This window comes from Ascaphus truei, chromosome 5 (assembly GCF_040206685.1).
Source record: "Ascaphus truei isolate aAscTru1 chromosome 5, aAscTru1.hap1, whole genome shotgun sequence".
NCBI lineage: Eukaryota > Metazoa > Chordata > Amphibia > Anura > Ascaphidae > Ascaphus > Ascaphus truei.
In genome coordinates, this window is record NC_134487.1 from 62,416,810 (window position 1) to 62,437,872 (window position 21,063).

The window sequence follows — 21,063 nt, forward strand, 5'->3', positions numbered from 1 at the left end:
TATTTAAGGCAGGGCTGGGAATACCTTCTGAATAATGTCAGCGATTGTAGAGATATGAGAAAATAACACTTCAACTTAGAGGGTCTTTATTGGTTTGTAATAATAATAATATTAATAATAATAATAATAATAATAATAATAAACAAAACCACTGAACAATTCGTTTTTAATGTAACCCATTCAGCATGAAATGTGTTAATAGAGCAAGTAGATCTGCAAAGCAGCGAACAGACGGGCTTCAGCAGACAATGACAAAGAGGAACATGATCACACGTGAAGTGAAGACAAAAAGGGATCGTTGCTAATTGCCAATTAATGATGAAAGACTCGTCCCCCTTACTTAAATTTGCTTGAAACTGCAACAGCTATTAATAGGGGTTTTCCTTCTCCCACAATTGCCCTTTTTGTGTTGTCCCCACCTGTTCTTAAATGCACAGCTGGATTAGACATATTTTTCTACAAGAATAAACTAGGTCTACTTATTTAATCACTGCTGTGGTCTCTATTTAATTGGTAAGGGTTACTATGGCTCAAATCACAGGAGCCAGGGTATGGCCCTTACCTAATATCCGATACACCTACGGGATTCCCATCCCACTGTGTGGTACTGTAGCTGTTTTAGCTGCATATAAATACAGGATAAATACAGGATTGCATATTTGCATGTTATTTCCCAGAATCCCTTGCTGCAGTGGAAGCACTGTATGCTGGGGATAATGGTGAAAGGCAGGGTTGCTGACCTGCCTAAAACATGTGAATGTGCTCACAAGTGATCTTTTTATTTGATATATATATATATGTGTGTGTGTGTGTGTGTCCAAGACATTCAGGCAGTTCCTGCATCTTCTTCCCTTCTGCTAACATATTGGGAAATGGTGTATTGTATATTTAAAAAAAAACACGAATAAAGATGTATTTAAGTAGCCATGATATCCTCAGTTGACATACTGTATAAAAGATGATTATGTAGGTTGATATTACTTAGCTTCTAGAAAGTTTTTAAACAATTGTATGTGTATGTTTGAGCACTTTACTTAATATATTTGATATTAATAGACACAGAACAACCATCTCCACAATAGTACTAATTGTACTTGTTTAACAAAAGGGATGTGCAAGTCAAATAAGATAATAAACACTAAATGTTCCATATTTTAATCTTTTTTATTTATTTGGTCTATAAATGGATTCAAACTTTGAATTGTAATATATATATATATCTTGGACACACACACACACACACACACACACACACACACACACACACACACACACACACACACACACACACACACACACACACACACACACACACACACACACACACACACACACACACACACACACACACACACACACACCCTGTCTTATAACTGATTTTTGTTAACTAATCTGATGCTATATTTCAATACAGTAACTATAGAGCCCGATAGTTGGAGTACTACAAATTATTGGAGTCACTTGATTATAAGGGTACTTGATTTTGATCTGGTTAAACGATGATCTGAGAGTACGTTTTAACTTGCTTGCAATAAGAGATATTTGTTTGACAAATCTTTGATTTTTTTAAATATAACACACACACACACGCACGCACGCACACTAGTTTGTTACATAAAAATACTGTACATCTGAATTCTAAATCTCTCCTAGTCTTTCACAATGCATTGTATAAATATGGATTTACCGTTGTATTCCGTTAAAGGCATTTAATTGTGTTAATTTTCGCTCTTTCACATTTTGAGAGGGTCATTTTATGGAACAATAAAAAACAGTTAATGGGAAATAATAAAATACTGCGGGGTGGGGTGGGGGTTGGGGGGTGTTTAATTATTACACAGGGTAAATCCAGCAAAATAAATGGACCGATCAGTTCACGTATGGTAGGTAATTGTGCATCTGATCTTCTCCCAGAACTGCCAATATGACCAAAGTTAAGTGGCACATAAGCAGCATGTTACATAGGTTTGTAGTAGAGAAATAAACACCCCCTACAATGTATGTCATCCACATATAATCTCTGGAAAGGAAGAATGAATAAAACCTCAAATAAAATACTGTAGGCATGTTCTATTTTAAACGGAATGAAGCATGACAGCCAAGCAAGTTATACTATAAACCTATTACAATACTTTCTCCACACTTGTGTTTTAAGTGTTCATCTATTCTAATGTTATACACTGCACAGCACCTCCAAATTCGGCACAGGCGGCTCATTCACTCTTGCCCTATTGCTATTTATATAAAATGATCAGATTTAATCTTTCATACTCCTCTGTTTCTAAAACCAACTTGTTAAATAACAGAGTCTATTTTAGTGACATCTGGAAGGAGCACATTTCTTTACCCTTATGGATTATTTCACTATAACTTGCCTCTGCTCATTTTGTGTGTGAGGTGAGACGCACTTATTGCCAAATGCACCTTGCTTCACCTACATTTATCATTATCAATTGGTTCTCACTGAAAATGTGTAACCACAACCATTTGCTACCTGTAGGAATTTAACAACCAATAACTTTGAAAATACAGAAACGGATGGATTTTTGGAAACATTGGCTGGAAATGGCAAGGATTTCCTCCTATTTTCAAATGACAATAATGAAAATATACCAATAAACTAACAGTGGGTCGCTGTCTTTTGAAGATGAATCGATTTCTAATACATTGAATGTTTATTGTCAACATAATCTACCTACACAATATATGAAGGAAACACTATTTTAAAATGACTATCACATTCCTGAATATTATGCAGCAAGCCAAATATGGGAATATTCCCTATCTCGTATTCCTAAAGATGCCAATTACCTACATATGTAAATACTGCAATAAAGTAAAAACACTGCACAATGAAGCCCATTCTGTCTTTCAGCATTGTAAAATACCGCTTTCGATAATTGCCCCATTTTACGTTTTAATAGTAAATAGTAGTTTTAGCATAAACAGCCTCCCCGTTTCTTGTTTCAAGAATTAGGTTTATATACATTTCTTGTGAAAAAATAAATCCACTTGCTCTATTTTAGCCAAATGATGTAAAGGTCACACACAAAAATATAAACAAATTCTTACAATTTTAAATGACACTTTTAACGAGATATGGAAAAACTGGGCAAAAGGGTATGGTTCAATTCCAGTAATACATTAAGAATGATAAGAAAATACAAAAAAATAAATACTACTTTCGTATGTACAGTATGTTGGATGGTATAGCATTATATATATTATATAGATATATATCTATACATCTATATATATATATATATATATATATATTGTAATCAGTACAGTTTTGAAATTAAATCAATAGTTACTAAAACATTACTCTCTATGGAAAATAGAAGAATCCAGCATTGTCAGTCACCCCTCCCTTCTCCCTCTGTACTCGTCTCAATCTCCCATCAAATCTATAGAGGCACTATTATCATGTCAAAATAAAACAGTATGAATACATACCAAGAGAGATACTGAGCAGATGTCAATACAAAACAAAAACAATGCCAAATAAGGCCTACAGAGATTACATAATGATGTTACAATAATCCACATTGGGGCATAATTATCATATCCAGAAAACATACATACCACACCTACACACCCCTCCCAAAATACCATTAATCTCTTTAAATGACTCTTTGTAAATTTTATTAACCGACACTTCAAAATTATATTGACAAATAAAGTCATTCAAATGCATCATATTAGATATTCTTCAATGTGGCACAATGTTATGGTATACTATACTGTATTAATAATGCAGGTGGCCCCCTAGCGGTTTAAAGTCCAATTTGATTTTCCAGGAGTTGTGCCCAGATCTGCACTTAGATGAATCTGTTGTCCGTGACAAACAGCTGTTATCTGGAAACTTATAGGTTTTTTTTTTAATAAAAAGACGGAAGTGTAGAATAATATTGTCACCATTTCTAATAAACTCTTCTATAGAAAAGTATTGTTCACTAATATAGGATTCTGCAATGCATTGCAGCAAAACGTGTTGCAGGCTGTCCGAGCAGTTACACCTTACACAAGCACAGAGAGAAGTTTTGGTATTCAGAACAGATGAAGACATTACTGTACATACTGTATTGTATGTAAGACACAACTTTTGTCAATAAGTATAACCTATAATTAGTGCTTTTTTTTTCTAGAAACAAAGGAGAGGGAACGATGATGTGAGAATGGGAAAATTATTCTTGGACATGCACAATAATATACACATTTATTCACTTCAAAATCGTTTCCAATCTATCTACATAATTATTTTTGTAAATAATAATGATTGCATTCTAATTGTTTTACAAAAGATATACAAACTATTAATTTTTTTTAATAGATAAGCACAATAATGTTATCAAATGTACCACGTGGTCTATAAAAAAGGGTACCGGAACTGCGTTCCCCCTGAAGAAAAGCCCTGCCTATAATGTTAGTATACTTCAACGGAGCTTTCGTTCACTGAACCATTACTGCAGACTTTTATTTGCTGCCTCCTGGACATATGTCATAGTAAAAATGCTTGTCATCTAGTAGTGGTTGCCCTCATAGAACCATAATAGAGAACCCTCTACTTCTGTTTCCGCTGTTGGATGCTACTGAAGCTTTTACATGCCCACCAATCCTAGAACTCCAGCGACCAGATCTCCAGCAGGGAAAAGGTTAGCATGCTGTAACAACACTGATATAGTGTTACTCAGTGGTCAAAATTCCTTCATAAAATTAGTGGTCTTTTTTTTTTTTAATGAAACATTAGGACAAAGTTTTGGGGGTTGCAGTTTTTGAAAGATTTTAACAATATGTGTGCTCTTAAAAGAGGAATGAAGGAGATGCTATCTAGAGGAAATCCCTTTAAATAAAAAATATAAAAAGAGAGTAGAATTGTAAATTTGTAAATAAAAAGTACTGGTAATTTGGCTGTAAAAATAAAAAGTTTTGGTACTCCATACCTCTACTACCATTGTACTTTATCCACTGGTGTTGCAATGGCCTAAGTTACTTTGGAATAGAGACAAGCTGTAGAAGATTTCTCTTTAGGCTTAGTTACATAGACATAGAATTGTATCAAGGTTAAAGAACTCATACAAGCTGAACAATTTCACACAACAGTTAACAGTTGATTTATAGTTTAAGGCATGTTTATTAGCTTAGAGAATTTAGGCATAAAAACGTTTGAAAATTTGAAACGTAATACGAAGCATTCAATAAATTCTGTTTTTCTTAAGATCAATCTTTAAACTCATACAGTAACAATGCCAAGTTTCAGGATGTAAGTAATGAAGATGAGTTATTACAATGTTATAAGATTTATTTTGTTAATTTTTAGACTTTGCTTCTTAAATAGGGCATAGAAGATAAGAAGGTTAATGGGAACCCAGAGATCAAACAATGACAGCACCATGTCAATGCCCTATGATCAGAAAAGTATGCTTGACTGGCATACTGTACATTAGCAGGCTTAATTCTGCATGTCTTAAAAAAAGAGGCCCAAGATTTCTCACATTTCCACAGGGTGCCTCTAAGAAAGCTAGTAATTCTTTCCATGACCATTACATCCCATATTCTCTTGATATAAATAGGAGAGTGTAATTGGTCACAAGCTGATGCAGCGGAATATCTAGTAGTACTAAGACATTGGGTGATCAAAGGACCTGTATACCTTATTACTCACTTAATTGGTTTGCATAGAAGTATGGACCATGGGTTTATAAGGCCTTTTTTAGTTCGTAACACAAAATGGTCTTTACGTCAATATTTCTTTAAAATAGAAAACTATTGGATGATTTCTTTATGAAGTATGTTTTTAGACTAAAATATGAAAAATAAAGGACATTTGTATAAAGATTTTGTGGGAACTGCTTAAGCGCAACTGCAGTTTTATAAAGATCCACTAGCATTGCGATCATTAAAACTAGATTTGCAGAATCATTCACATTTCTACTAAGCATATATTGTACTTTTAATATCCAATTCTCTACTCCTAAGCCCTGTAGCACAAAATGTCATTTGCCCTTAATTAGAATCTATCTATTATTGTTGTTAATCAAAACAATTTAAGGAACATAATCATCTTACATAATTAGAACAATACAAAAAAAATAATTAAAACACCCCCCTCAACAAATTAACAAAGATGAAAAAGATAAACTCTCTGAAATGTATTTGATTAAGCAAATTGTAATGATTGCTTTGCAGGTTTGAAGGTTAACAAGTTAAAGTGCAAACTGGCAAATCCTGATACATTTATTATTCCATGCAGTAAAGTAACAAATGAGGGAGTAGGTAGTATGATACCTTTTATCGGATTAAGAGATAATTAGTTACAAGCGTTCAAACCTCACAGGATTTGTCTTCATTTGTAAGCACAAAGAACAAAAGATCAACACCCACTTTCAATAAGACGCAACATTTAATCATTATTCCCCCTTTCTTATTATTTATGTCAGGCTACACTCGGATAACAGTTTAATCTAAAGGTGGGCACTTTTCACTAGTTTTTCGTGTTTAATTAAAAAAAAATAGTCTTTTGGACATACAGTAGTTTCTATTCTTAAAACAATGTTCTTGTGGTATATTTGGTTTTCCAAAAACTTGATTTGTTAAGTTTTTGATTTTTACTAAATTATGTCAAAACGTAAAATAATCATGGATTTGCTAAAATAACATAACGTATAACAATTTTTTTATTTTTTTTTAAGTATAAAAACAAGTAGGCTGGTAAACAAGTAGGCTGGTATGTTAGTATATGTGGTCAGATGCTGGAATCTGAATGCTGGAATCTGTATGCCAGCCAATTAAAATAATTGTATACCCAACACTGGCGACTTAACTGGAATGTATTCTCTGGTATACTGTACTATTAGAGACAAGTCAGATGGTATCTATTCTATAATACAACCTAAACCCAATAACCCAACACACTAATGACCTTGCAGCTTCTGTTATCTCTCTCGCTCTCTCGCTCTCTCTCTCTCGCTCTCTCTCGCTCTTTCTCGCTCTCTCTTGCCCTCTCTCGCTCTCTCTCGCTCTCTCTCGCTCTTGCTCTCTCTCTCTCTCTCTCTCTCTCTCTCTCTCTCTCTCTCTCTCACTCTCGCTTTCTCTCTCTCACTCTCTCTCGCTCTCTCTCTCGCTCTCTCTTGCTCTCTCTCTCTCTTGCTTTCTCTCTCTCTCTCTCTCTCTCTCGCTCTCGCCCTCTCTTCCCCTTTCCTTTGTTTTGCTTTCTCTCTGTCTCTCTTTGGGACTTATTCTATAAAGTGTGATAGTGCCAATCTGGCCCAGTCACACGCAATGCCTTATTGACTTCAAATATATCAGAGTTTAGTGAATAATAACGCATTAGTGCGCATTAATAATTAGATGTTAAATCCTTATTTGCATGCTAATGTGAAGTAACACTATTGCCAAAATATTGCTGCCGTAAAAGGTATGTCATTACTGCTTTACTGCATGTGATATGAGTTTAGTGAATAGACACACACACACACACACACACACACACACACACACACACACACACACACACACACACACACACACACACACACACACATCCAACGTATATATCTATAGTTTATAATACATATATTTTATATATATATATATATATATATATATGTGTGTGTGTGTGTGTGTGTGTGTGTGTGTGTGTGTGTGTGTGTGTGTGTGTGTGTGTGTGTGTGTGTGTGTGTGTGTGTGTGTGTGTGTGTGTGTGTGTGTGTGTGTGTAAATGTATTATGACACAAATTAGCATGGACCTATTAATTCAAATTGTGTAAGCCCCTGCTATGTTGTAATTTTAGTATTGGTCCTAAAAAATTGTGTTTTGAGTTTGGACGTGGTTTTAGTTCTAAAAAATGTTTATGTTTTCAATGTGGATTTAGTATTGCTAAAAACTTATTTGTTTGGTTTAATTATTGGATTTGGTTTGGGGGTTTGACCAAAGGATAGCTCTAATTTTAAATACTGTAAGTACGCCAAATTATAAAAATACTTAAAACAATTATAAATCATAGGAACAATTAAAAAAACTTAAATATAACCGAACAACTTAAAATAATAAAAAAATGATTATATGATTGCCTGGTTTATTAGCAGAGAGTGGATGGTGCTAAAAACTGTATGCCAAACACCTTGGGCAACATCAGTGTAAAAAATGATTCGCTGGTGTACTATAATGGTGTTAAGCTGACTGAAAACTATTGGCTAGTATACTGGCAGTGAGAAGATGGTACTGTCTGTATGCCAAACACTTTACGCAACAGTAGTGTAACATGACAGTGTTAAAGCAATAGGAAATATTATTGGTTTGTACTAGCAGTGAGAACACAGCAGGTAGCTGAATGCCAAAGTTGACTTTACGCAGCGCTAGTGTAATGTACTGGAAATGATAGGCTAGTAGCAGAGAGTAGGTGGTGCTATCTGTATGTCATATACAGTACATTACCTAATGCCGGTGTAATGTAATGGTGTTAAACCCACTGTCAATTATTGGCTAGTATACTAGTAGAGAGTAATTGGAGATTAGAACAATATCCTGTTTATCAGTGCATCAGAATCCTGAATGAAGCATGTATAACTGTTTGAATTCTAAGGCTGCGGTCCCACTAACTACTACAGCACACGCCTCGGCGTGCGCTGTTCGATCAAGCCCCGCCCCCCCAGTACCTCTGGTCCCAGTTCCTACCTTGTCGCGCACCTTTCCCCAGCGGTGCGCGACATGTTTTCAGGCAGGCAGGGGAATTTGAGTTCAGCGATTGCGACAGAGGCATGGCCACGCCCCCGCCGGCGGTTCAGCCAATGAGGGTGAACCAGCCGTGAGATGTCATGGCCACGCCCCCACAAACCCACCACCATGCCCCCTCCCGTCGCAAACCTTCCCTCTCCCCTCAGACTGCAGATCGCTGAGTAGCGCTGTGCACGCCCCGCCCCCCCGCCGGGCGCGCGTGCCACAGTGAAGACTGGGGACTCACCCTATGGCTGAGTCCCCGCTGGCGCTGAGCCGCTCATGCTTGGAGTGCGCTCCAAGCATGCGCACTGGGTGTCCTGCATTTGCGCACGCGGGAGGGTGGTGGGGGGGGGAGGGGTCATTGCGGGTAGTTGAGCTCGCGGGAAAGTATAATTTTTTGTTTACCTAAGCGACGAGCATGGGTGAGCGTGTGTGCGCGCGCGCACAGCGTGAGCGGGGACTTACATATATCTATATATGTAAGTAACCGCCACAAGCGCCGCCCGCTCAGCGCTAGCGGGGACGCCACCTAAACTTGCTTTAAGTAGGACTATAAATGCATCAGGCAGTGTTAATATATGGTCACAGTGGATAAGCTCATAAAATGGGTGGAATATATACTTGAATGATAATCCCTCTGGTAGAAGATAGAGTCAAGAGCTGTATATGAACAGCCCTGACTTGTTAGTCTACCTATATGGAGACACACCCTAGAGCGTAGTACCCCAGTCTATGTACATACCTGTAACATCCAACAGAAGAATAAAGATAACTCACGATCAGATGCTTGTCCGGTTCCAGTGCGTGCTGCACGCTAGAGGCGTCGTACAGGAAATCCAGGAGGTAAAAACAGCGGAGTACAGCTTGCAAAAAAAGGAGTTGGGGCTACGATGCAAAAGTCAAATAAAAACGCATTATTGATGAAGTGACCAACACTGCGTGAGCAAGATAGAGCACTCTAACACGTTTCGCGCGTACAGGCACTTTTTCAAAGAGTGTAATTAATCTAACTGTATTGGTTGTTTATATAACTCATCCCCCACTAAACGTGACAGCACGCGGAATGTAGCGCGTGCGGAACCAGTGAGATCTGGCGTATACAATGTCAAAAATCATATGCCAGCCACAGAGACATCTTCCGAGTGGGGGTGAGAATGCAAACTAAAACTTAACTCAAATACAGTGATAAAAATAAACAGAATAATCGACAAATTTAAAACCAACAATAGAACCTGCGGATGGAATCAAAATAATCTAAACACATTAGTTACTCTCATTTGTTAATACTCTGTCTGACAAATATATAAATACCAGTGACCAAACATAGTAAAAATGATGATAAAGAATGTAAATTCTGTGTTAAATACTGTATTAAATACATGATCAATCTAAAGTATTTTATCTTATAAATGTGCATATGAACTGATTGCTGATTAATATTGTGTGCTGTACACATCTATAATCTAATATGTTGTAAACTTTTAGATATAGATATGATATTGCTAGGAGAGATAGGTCAAAGAGAGGAGGAGGTGTGTTATTTTATATTGCAGACACCTTACAATTAACACTGTTAAATTGCCCCCCAAGCCCACCCTCTTTTGAAATTCTAGTTGGCAAAATCTGCCTCCCCTTTTCTAAGCCCATCTTGCTTGCTGGCATCTACCACCCCCCTAAAGCCCCTCTACAATCCCTGACTGATATCACCCAGTTTCTTGGCTCTATTTCCTCTCTGAATGAGATGAGTGAGCTGCTAGTTCTTGGGGATTTCAACTACAATTGGCTTGACCCTAAAAACCTCAAAATCCAGATACAAATCAAATCGCTTAACCTATCGCAACTCATTTCCCAACCCACATGGAAAAACCTGAAATCGCACAACCATTCCTTGCTAGACTGGATTCTCTCCTCAAACCCCAGAGGAATCCAATCCTCTGGGATCCTTCCTGATATTTTCAGTGACCATGCAATAGTGTACTGTGTAAGGAAAATTAAACCGCCCCATTCAAGCCCTAAAGTTCTCCTGACTAGAACATTTGGAAACTTTAACCCACAACAGTTTCTGGATGACCTTACCAACTGCCCATGGCACAGAATCGATTTAATTCCCGACCCTGATTCTGCGCTCGACTATTTCCAATCTGAGTTCTTAAAACTCTGCGATACCCATGCTCCACTACGCAAAATAAGGGTACGGGGGCCCACCTTCCATGGGTTACAACTGACCTTATAGCACTCTACCAGTTCAGGGATACCTTGTGGAAAAGCTACAAAGTAACTGGCACTACCAAGGATCTCAATCACTACAAATGCCTGTGGAACATGTGCACAAGGCAAACAAGGCATGCAAAAGCACAACATTACTCTGACAATCTCCTCCAGAATACATCAAACCCAGCTAACTTCTGGAATGTTATCAACAACATATTCCAGCCTTCTAACCATCAACAACCAAGTAATATCACTAAGGGGGATATTACTCTGACAAACCCCACTGACATTACAAATGCATTCAATGATTACTTTGTGGGGTGTGCCACTAACTTATTAGCGAAACACAGCCCAACCCACAAACCTGAATCTCATCCTGGGAGTACCCACATTGCCCCACCCCCTCCCAACACTGCCCACAATTTTGGCCAGTATCCGAAGAGGAGATTACACAAGCGCTCCTCAAATTAAAACTAAGCAGCCAATGTGGACTGACTTACTACAATCTAGATTCCTACGACTTGGTGCCCCAGCCATTGCCAAACCAATTGCTTCCATAGTCAACTCTATCCTGTCTGCAGACCATATCCCTAAGACCTGGAAAATTGCCAGAGTTGTCCCAATCTTCAAAAGTGGGGACAAAAATATTGTCTCAAACAACTGGCCAATCTCACTTCTCCCAATTCTATCCAAAGTAATGGAAAAATGTGTCCACTCCCAATTAAGCGATTACTATTCCAAGACAAATTTCCCTAGCCAATTCCAGTCTGGCTTTCGCCCCAAACACTCCACCGTAACTACCCTGCTAAAAGTTTGCAATGAAATCCAGTGTGGAATGGAACAGGGACAACTCACTGGTGCAGTATTCCTACATTTTGAAAAAGGCTTTTGATACTGTTGATCATGCTATCCTGCTTAACAAACTCCAGAGCTCTGGAATAGGGAAGCATGCTTTAAACAGGTTTCAGTCCTACCTATCAGGTAGATCCCAACATGTGTCCATCTCAGGCTCTATCTCCAACCCCTCGGATATCACTTGTGGTGTTCCGCAAGGCTCTGTTCTGGGGCCCCTACTCTTCTCAGTGTTCATCAATGATCTTCCCACAGCTTGTCAGGAAGCCTCAATACACATGTATGCAGATGACCAATCCTATATGCACATAGCCATAGCATCTCTGACCTTCAACAAATACTTCAGTCTGACTTTTTGAGACTCGAAAACTGGATTTCCCAAAACAAACTGTTTTTAAACACTGACAAGACTGTAGCAATGGTATTTGGGATCAAGACTAAATTTTTAAAGTTTCCAGCGACTGAGCCCCAGATTAGAACCAACGCTAACACCCCTGTCACTAGTTTTAAATACCTGGGCATATGGTTTGACTCCCACTTAACATTCGGGATGCACATTGATACCCTGACAACCAAGACCTATGCCAAACTATGGGTACTTTACAGGAACAAATCCTCCCTAAGTCCCCTGGTCTGAAAGCGTATCGCACAGCAGATGCTAATGCCAATTATTGACTATGGAGACATAGTATATGGCTCGGCACCTCAAACCCACCTTAGCAAACTTGACACGCTCTACAATTCAATTTGTCATTTTGTTCTCCAATGCAACTATAACACATCACTGCGAAATGCTCAAAGAACTAGATTGGTCATCACTCGAGTCTGTCTTGCCTTCAAATTCTTTATGGGCAAGCTACCCAGCTACCTGAACAAGCTTTTCACCCCTACCACATGCAGCACCTATCATTTGAGATCAGACTCCAAAAGACTGTTCATGGTCCCAAGGCTCAACAAAGTATCCGGACATTCCTCCTTCTCTTACCGTGCACCCCAAAACTGGAACAACCTACCAGAGACTCTCATATCCACCACCAGTTTAAGTTCTTTCAAATCTAAGGCTGTTACACATTTTAATCTGGTCTGTAACTGTTTCATACGCCCATAATATATATTATCTTTAACTGTGCATGCAATGTCTTGTGTATAATGTATACCCTGTTCATTTATGTAACTGTATTTGTAACCATGTATTATTTGTCTTAACTCTGTGCCCAGGACATACTTGAAAACAAGAGGTAACTCTCAATGTATTACTTCCTGGTAAAATATTTTATAAATAAATAAATATTTTATAAATAAATAATATAACAAATACAATCAACTCAAAACTCGAATCGTGCATTATCCATAAACATACATATACAAAGGCAAAGAGGGACAAAAGCAGATATATAAGATGTAATATAATATTTATATATACCTGCCAATATCAACATGAAGTGTCTCGGGATAACACTAGAATAATTTGTATTGTCCCAAGATATTATGATGTATAATATATGTAAATGACACTCTCAATTTAGGATCAATTGTCTATTGTGTATATTCAAATCTGATTGGATCGTTCATGGATGACCACGTAAGAGATAAAGTGACATCACAATAACAGCGTAAATACACACAAATATAAACCAAATATACCAAAAAACTGGAGACACTGTAGGTAACATAAATTATCAACACTACCGAAACCACAGCCTCAAAGACAAGAATATTATGGATGCCTGTTTGGAAGAAAAACAACAAAGTCGCAAAGGCACATATTTCTTATCATTAATAAGAAAATGAATCTATTTTCTATGAACAAGTTTGGGATAACTAAATGGCAAGACAAGATATCAATGATACTATATAATATATTTCTTAAATATTTTTAAAAGAAACATATTTCTTAAAAGTTTACAAAAGAAGTATCAAAGATACCCAGACTACTTGCCAATGGTTGAAAGAGAAAATACTTAGTTCAGGCAAGAACTGTTTGAGTTCACAGTCAGTATTCATACTCGTGGGTGTAAGTGACCCAAGGGTATAGATTCAATACATTTCTGTACGATTAAGGGTAGCTTCTCTATTGCCACCCCTAATCTGCATCTGGATGAGTTCTAATGCACTAAAGGTAAAAGTGTTAACAGAGCCCAGCGGGCAATGGGTGAAATGTCTTGAGACTGGGTATTTTTTTTGTCCCTGTTTCTGATAGTTCTAAGATGCTCAGTGATTCTAATCTTCAATGGTCTTATTGTTCTGCCGACATAACACCTATCACATGCGCATCTAAGTACATAAACCACATAATTTGTGTTCCATGTCATAAAGGTTTGTAATTCATATCTGTATTTTGTATATGTACATGTAACTGATTTAATCTGTGTGGCATATTTCCATAATGTACACTTGCCGCATTTGTAGAAGCCTTTTTGAAAAAAAATTGTTCCTAGGGAATCCGGCATTAGATTGGTAAAGGCTGGGAGAAAGATGAGACCCAATAGTTCTTGCTTTCCTAAAAACAAATCTTGGATGAGATCTAGTGTATTCATTAAGGTCTCTATCCAGTCTCAAGACCTCCCATATGCTTTTCTGCAATAGATCTGATTTGATTTGCCTGTTTACTGTAGGCTGTGATGAATAAATGGAATGTCCAATGTTTGTTTTTGTTTAGTGTGACGTCCATTATAATTTTTTATTTTATTATTAGATTTTTTTTAACAAATCAGACTTTTTTTAACAAATCATGCAAGGCTCTGTCAAAGGCTTGTTCGAGATCGCGATCTTCATAGCCTCTGTTTTTGAATCTTTTTTCCAGTTATTTTGATTGTTTTAAGAAAGTTTCGTCATTGGAGCATTTCCTTCTCAATCTCAAATATTGTGCTCTTGGGATACTTCTCAATAATGGTCTGGTGTGTCCACTATTAGCCCTCAGGAATGAATTGCGGGAGTTTCTGAAGATATCCATCTGGATAGTTAAATTCATATCCCTATAAAAATATAAATCCGGAAAACTGATGTGATTACTGTGATGCGCGTATGTAAATTTCAAATTATAAGTAATATAATTTAAATACTCAAAAAAAGATAACAATGATTGTGTACCCCGTTTAAATTTATTTCTATCCCATATGTTCAGAGAGTGGGCGATTAATGGGTTTACCGCCACCTCCTTCGGTTTGGATTGAGCTGGAAGCCATAATAGAGATCTTAGTGACATTGGACCCGTATCTGCTACCTAAATGTCTACCCAAACTCACTCTCCTTCCTTCAGGTGCCACAGTGTCAACTGACTCACTTGGGCTGCTTTGTAGTATGAGTACAGGCAGGGTACCGATAGGCCCCCTGAGCTGGATGTACATATCATAATCTTATATCGGACCCCCAGTTTTTTCCCATGCCAAATAAAGTTTGTCATGTGTTGTTGGGGGGTTGTGATATAATTGTTTTTAGTGGAATAGTTAGAGTTCGGAAGAGATATTTTTAGATACATTTAAGGTAACAGATTCATTTTAACTGAGTTAATTCTTCCTATCCAAGATATTGGGGATTTATACCATTGAGTCAGGCTATTCTTGAGTTTTCTAATGAGGCTGGCCTTGTACTGTATAATGTATTTATTTTGTTTGTCAAGTTGATTCCCAGATATTTCAGTGAGGATTTTTGAAATTTTAGATCAAAATTGGTGTCAATCAGCTTGACCGTTTCCTTAGGCAATCTTATCCCCAGGGCCTCTGATTTAGAGCTATTAATTTTGAGGCCTGAGAGCCCCCCAAATTCATTAATGATATTGAAAAAGTTAGGAAGTGACCTCAATGGTTTTTGATGGACAAAATTTGTTATCTGCAAATAAAGCTATTTTGTGAGATTGGGAGTTAATCTTAATTCCATGTATATTTGAGTCTTCTCTAATCATTCTGGCCAGGGGTTCTATATATAATGCGAATAGGAGGGGTGAAAGTGGGCATCCCTGCCTCGTGCCACTTTTTATTGGGATTGGGTCAAATAAAAACCCTGCATTCTGGAACGTAGCCTCCTGGGAACTATAAAGACCCTTGATCGAATTAAGAAACTCTCCCCGGACACCAAATTTAGACAGGACGGCACCCAAAAAATTTCAATCCACTTTATCAAATGCCTTCTCTGGTCCCTAATAGGTGAAATAATAGGTGTGCAATCAGCGCTTATGTAAACAACAATGGTAGACAATAATGAACCTTAGATACAGAGTCCAAATGGTAGTCCTGGAGCTGCCTTGAAAAGATTATTCTGGTATCTTCTACCCAGAGTTGGATTGAAGGCTGGAAATTATCTTTTCTGGCGCTGAGGTGAGGTGTAGAAAAATGTACTTGCAATCTCTTCTGTTGAGCTGTGACCTCAGGGAAAGGAGAGAAAAAAAGACAAAACATGCATGGAACCTGCAATGGTGTATTACCCAAGGGATGACAGAATTATGCAATGAAGGAGCAATTTATTATATTAAAATGACAAGGTTAAAATAACCATGGGTGACAATTGATAAACATACATATAAAATACAAATTAAATTAATTGGATGATGGACACGTGCCTCAGCACTATCCACACTCTTGCACTTCGGTGCTTGGTCCAACAATTCTTTTCTTTGCTCCGTCTGGTCTAAAATTGAAAACCTACTCACCAGAAGTGAATAGGAAATAAGCACTTGGTTTTATGGTCTTTGCCGTTGATATCGCCGTTCGCCTGGTGCTGTGTTGGTCTCTGCTGCCGGGGATCCGATGTAGTGCTCCTGCATGCTTTGCTTCCTGGAATACACACGATCCGCACGGCGCGATGACGTCACCAGTATTGATCCTCAGCTACGGTGGCTCAACGGTGCCAAGAAACCTTCCAACGCGTTTCGAAAGTACAAATAATGTCTCTCTTCGTCAGGGATCCCTGACCATAAAACCAAGTGCTTATTTCCTATTCACTTCTGGTGAGTAGGTTTTCAATTTTAGACCAGACGGAGCAAAGAAAAGAATTGTTGGACCAAGCACCGAAGTGCAAGAGTGTGGATAGTGCTGAGGCACGTGTCCATCATCCAATTAATTTAATTTGTATTTTATATGTATGTTTATCAATTGTCACCCATGGTTATTTTAACCTTGTCATTTTAATATAATAAATTGCTCCTTCATTGCATAATTCTGTCATCCCTTGGGTAATACACCATTGCAGGTTCCCTGCATGTTTTGTCTTTTTTGTCTCTTTTTTTCTCTCCTTTCCCTGAGGTCACAGCTCAACAGAAGAGATTGCAAGTACATTTTTCTACACCTCACCTCAGCGCCAGAAAAGATAATTTCCAGCCTTCTCTGGTCCAATGCAAGAACCATAGTAGGGATTTCATTTTGGTTGGCTTTGTGGATCAAATTTAGCATTTATCTCGTATTATCAGACACCTGACGTTGTGATATAAAACCTACCTGGTCTGGGTGGATTAATTTAGTCAGATGTTGGTTTAGTCTGTTAACTAAAATTGTAGTAAACATTTTGATGTCTGTATTTAATAAAGATATTTTTCTGTAGTTGTGGCATAATTGGGGATCTTTACCTTCTTTGTGGATACGTATCAGGTTGGACTTGGGCATCTCTTGGGGGGGGGGGATCGGGTCGCCATTAAGAAATGAATTACATAATCTTGTTAGATGCTTCACGAACAAATTAGTACATTTTTTATAGTAAAGGTTGGTGAACCCGTCCGGCCCTGGGGCTTTTGCTGTCTTTAATTTTTTAATTACTTCACATACCTCCTCCAGAGGGATTTCTTTGTTGAGAGAGCTACAGGCATCTTAATTTAGTTTGGGGATTTAGCACGCAGATAGGATAAGTTGTATTTCTCTTTTATGATCTAAGCCTGAATTTGTCTTATTGCCATCATATACATCTTTATACTGTAGTAAGCCTGCAATTCTGCAACAATTTGAGAAGGGTTGTATGCGAGCTGACCTGATATTTTCTTGATGGCAAAAATATTCTGGGACCTAGTTTGGTTTCTCAGTTTAGCAGCTAACATTGTGTTTGCTTTGTTCCCATTTTCGTAGAACTTCTGGTTGGTCCATCTAAGAGCTTTCTCTGAGACTTCGGATAGGCATAAATGTAGTTCTCCTCTAACTAACACTATTTTTTTCCATATTTTATCAGATTGCTGATGTTTATGTTTATTTTCTAACTCTGTAAGATTTTTGGTGAGTTGGTTGATCGTTTCATTTCTCAATCTCTTCATTCTTGCTGCTGTCTTTATTAGAACACCTCTTATTACTGCTTTATGGGCCACCCATAATAGTGAGGGAGATATTTCTGGATTTATATTTGTTTTGAAATATGCCAGAATCTCCCCCCCTACCTCCTCTATGATTTCTGGGATTGACATGAGGGCATTATTAAGTCACCAGGTTGGCGGTGATCTAGCTGTATTTAACCCTTTAAGGGTCATCTCCACAGTCGCATGGTCCGACCATATTATGTTATGTATAACAGCCCTGGACATTTGTGAAATCAATGGTGAGCTCATAAATAGGTAATCTATCTTTGAGTATGAGCAATGGGGGGCAGAGTAATATGTGTAATCCCATGCTATGGGTTGCAAACCCTTCCACATGTCCACCAGGGACTCGGCCACCAGCCTCTCGAACAGCACTCTGGCATCTCATGGGATCCTTCCCGGGTTTATATTTCCCCCAGACGTTTTAGATCTGTCCAAACTTGGGTCCAGACTTGTGTTAAAATCCCCTCCCAAGATTAACTCCCCTTGTCTAATGGAGTTTAGTACCTCGAAAAAGGTGGTAAAGAATTGAGTTCTAGCTTCGTTTGGAGCATAAACACATATAGTTACATAGTTACATAGTAGATGAGCTTGAAAAAAGACATAAGACCATCAAGTTCAACCTATGCTAAATTTAGACAACAGATACTTTATCCTATATCTATAATTACTTATTGATCCAGAGGAAGGCAAACAAAAAACCCCAGTGTCATATCATCCAATGATATCTCATAAGGGGAAAAATAAATTCCTTCCTGACTCCAAGAATTGGTAATCGGATTAATCCCTGGATCAACATCCTTCCCATGTATACTTATTTGGTATATCCCTGTATACCTTTCCCATCTAAAAAGATGTCCAACCTTTTTTTGAACAAATCTATTGTATATGCCATCACAGTCTCCATGGGTAATGAATTCCACATTTTAACTGCCCTTACTGTAAGAACCCTTTCCCTTGTTGCTGTGAAATCTCCTTTCCTCCAACCTTAAGGGATGGCCCGAGTCCTTTGTACTGCCCGTGGGATGATTAGTTCTTTTGAAAGCTCCTTGTATATTGTCCCCGAATATATTTGTATATAGTTATCATATCCCCTCTTAGACGCCTCTTTTCTAATGTAAAAAAATCTTGTAAAAAAAATAAATATTTCCTTTTCTGGTTAAAATCTTTTGGGCAAAAATATATATAGAAATACATGAAATCACCCAAAGGATTCAAAATATGTTGAATGTAATATATATTAACTGTAATTGTATGTGTCATCTTGCAAAATGATTATTGTAAAATGATTATTGATTATTGTATACTATATGTTATAAAAAGCATTGCATAGTATGATTCTATCCACACTGACACCTTGAATTTTTATAATTTTTATAATATATTTTTTGTATATTTTTTGTATATATATTTTTTGTATTTTTCCCTTTAAAGGGATTAAAGTATAAAATCACATAAAGCCCGGTGTCTGAAGTCTGGATGGAAACAATATGCACAGCATAAAAATTATTTATATCTTGTAAATATATCAGTTGCAATAACATTATGCTTGTTAATAGATCCATCCACTATTGTTCATTATTGTTTACTGTTATAGCTATATGTAAATCAAAGTGCTATGTAAACAAATGTTGGAAAAATCATCTATTAGTGTTTAGAAACACAGGACTTCTATCAGGACTGTAATTAGGGAGTTCCCATGAACGAATCATCCAAATTAACTTTATTGAATTACCGGGGGTTTAAAAGGAGGCACATTCCCATGCAGCAAACATCCATGACGAAGAAACCCATCAATTGGAGTTTCGAAACGCGTAGGAAGGTTTGTGGCCATCCAGGGACACCGTAGCTGTGCTTACCAGGCGGTGACGTCAGCGGAGGAGACGTTTGGAAGAAACTCTGTTGGCAACGAGACCACGAGAATTGCAGGAGACCTCCCCGCACGAACAGACGTTCTGCACCCCACGGCTAGCGGTTATTCCTGGCAAAAGACCCCGAACCATTGCACATGTCCTACTCATGGACGGTGAGTAGGATTTCAGTTTTTACCAACGGCGGAGCAACATAGCTTCCTTAAGCACAAGCGCTTGGGAGCTTTTCTCATTTACTCAGCAGGAGATTGATCAACTGTTTATTAGCATATATCATGTTTTACTCCAATTGTAGTAACAATTATTTTAACCAATTAATGCTCTTTATACCTTATCCATTACATTATCCATTGTCCCAAGGGTAATACACTATTGTGGTGTTCTCTGTTTATCTCTTGTCTCCCTCTCTGAGGTTCCTAGTTCAAGAAGAAAACCATTGCACAAGACTCTATTCCGTTTCCAATCCTCAGCGCCATAGGAGGTTATTCTACACACACTACATGCTAATGTAACCTTAATGTCACGCATATTGCCTATTATGATAATAAATACACCTATGGGATCTTTCTTTATCTTCTCTGGGGCAAATGGTAAGTTCTTATGTATGAGGATGGCTACCCCTCTTTTCTTTACTGAATCTGAGGCTAAAAACACCTGGGGATACACTTTGTCCCAGAAATGAGAATGTGATTCTCGTTTAAAATGGGTCTCCTGCAAAAACACCACGTCTGCTCTTATTTTTTTATAGTTATTCATGGCTTTTCTCCATTTGTTGGGACTGTTTAGACCTTTCACATTATGAGTGATGCATTTCAGATTGGCCATGGGAAACCTATACTGGGATTCATACAGTGTGTTGTACTGAGATTAGGCAGTTTCGTGTAATATGTGATAGGAGGGTGTCACGTAGCTTGCCCAATTTGGAGCCCACCCGAGTAAGACTTCTCTTCCAGACCTGATATGTGTTCCTTGTACCGTAGAGAGGATTCCATCTTGTCTATGAGATGATTCGGACTCTTGTCGCTCAGCCTGTGCAAAAATATTCTTTCCAGAAGCAAACAGAAATGTACCAACATATATCCAAGACATAAACCAAAATGTACCAACACATAGATGTGGAATTGAACTTGGTATTGGGAATG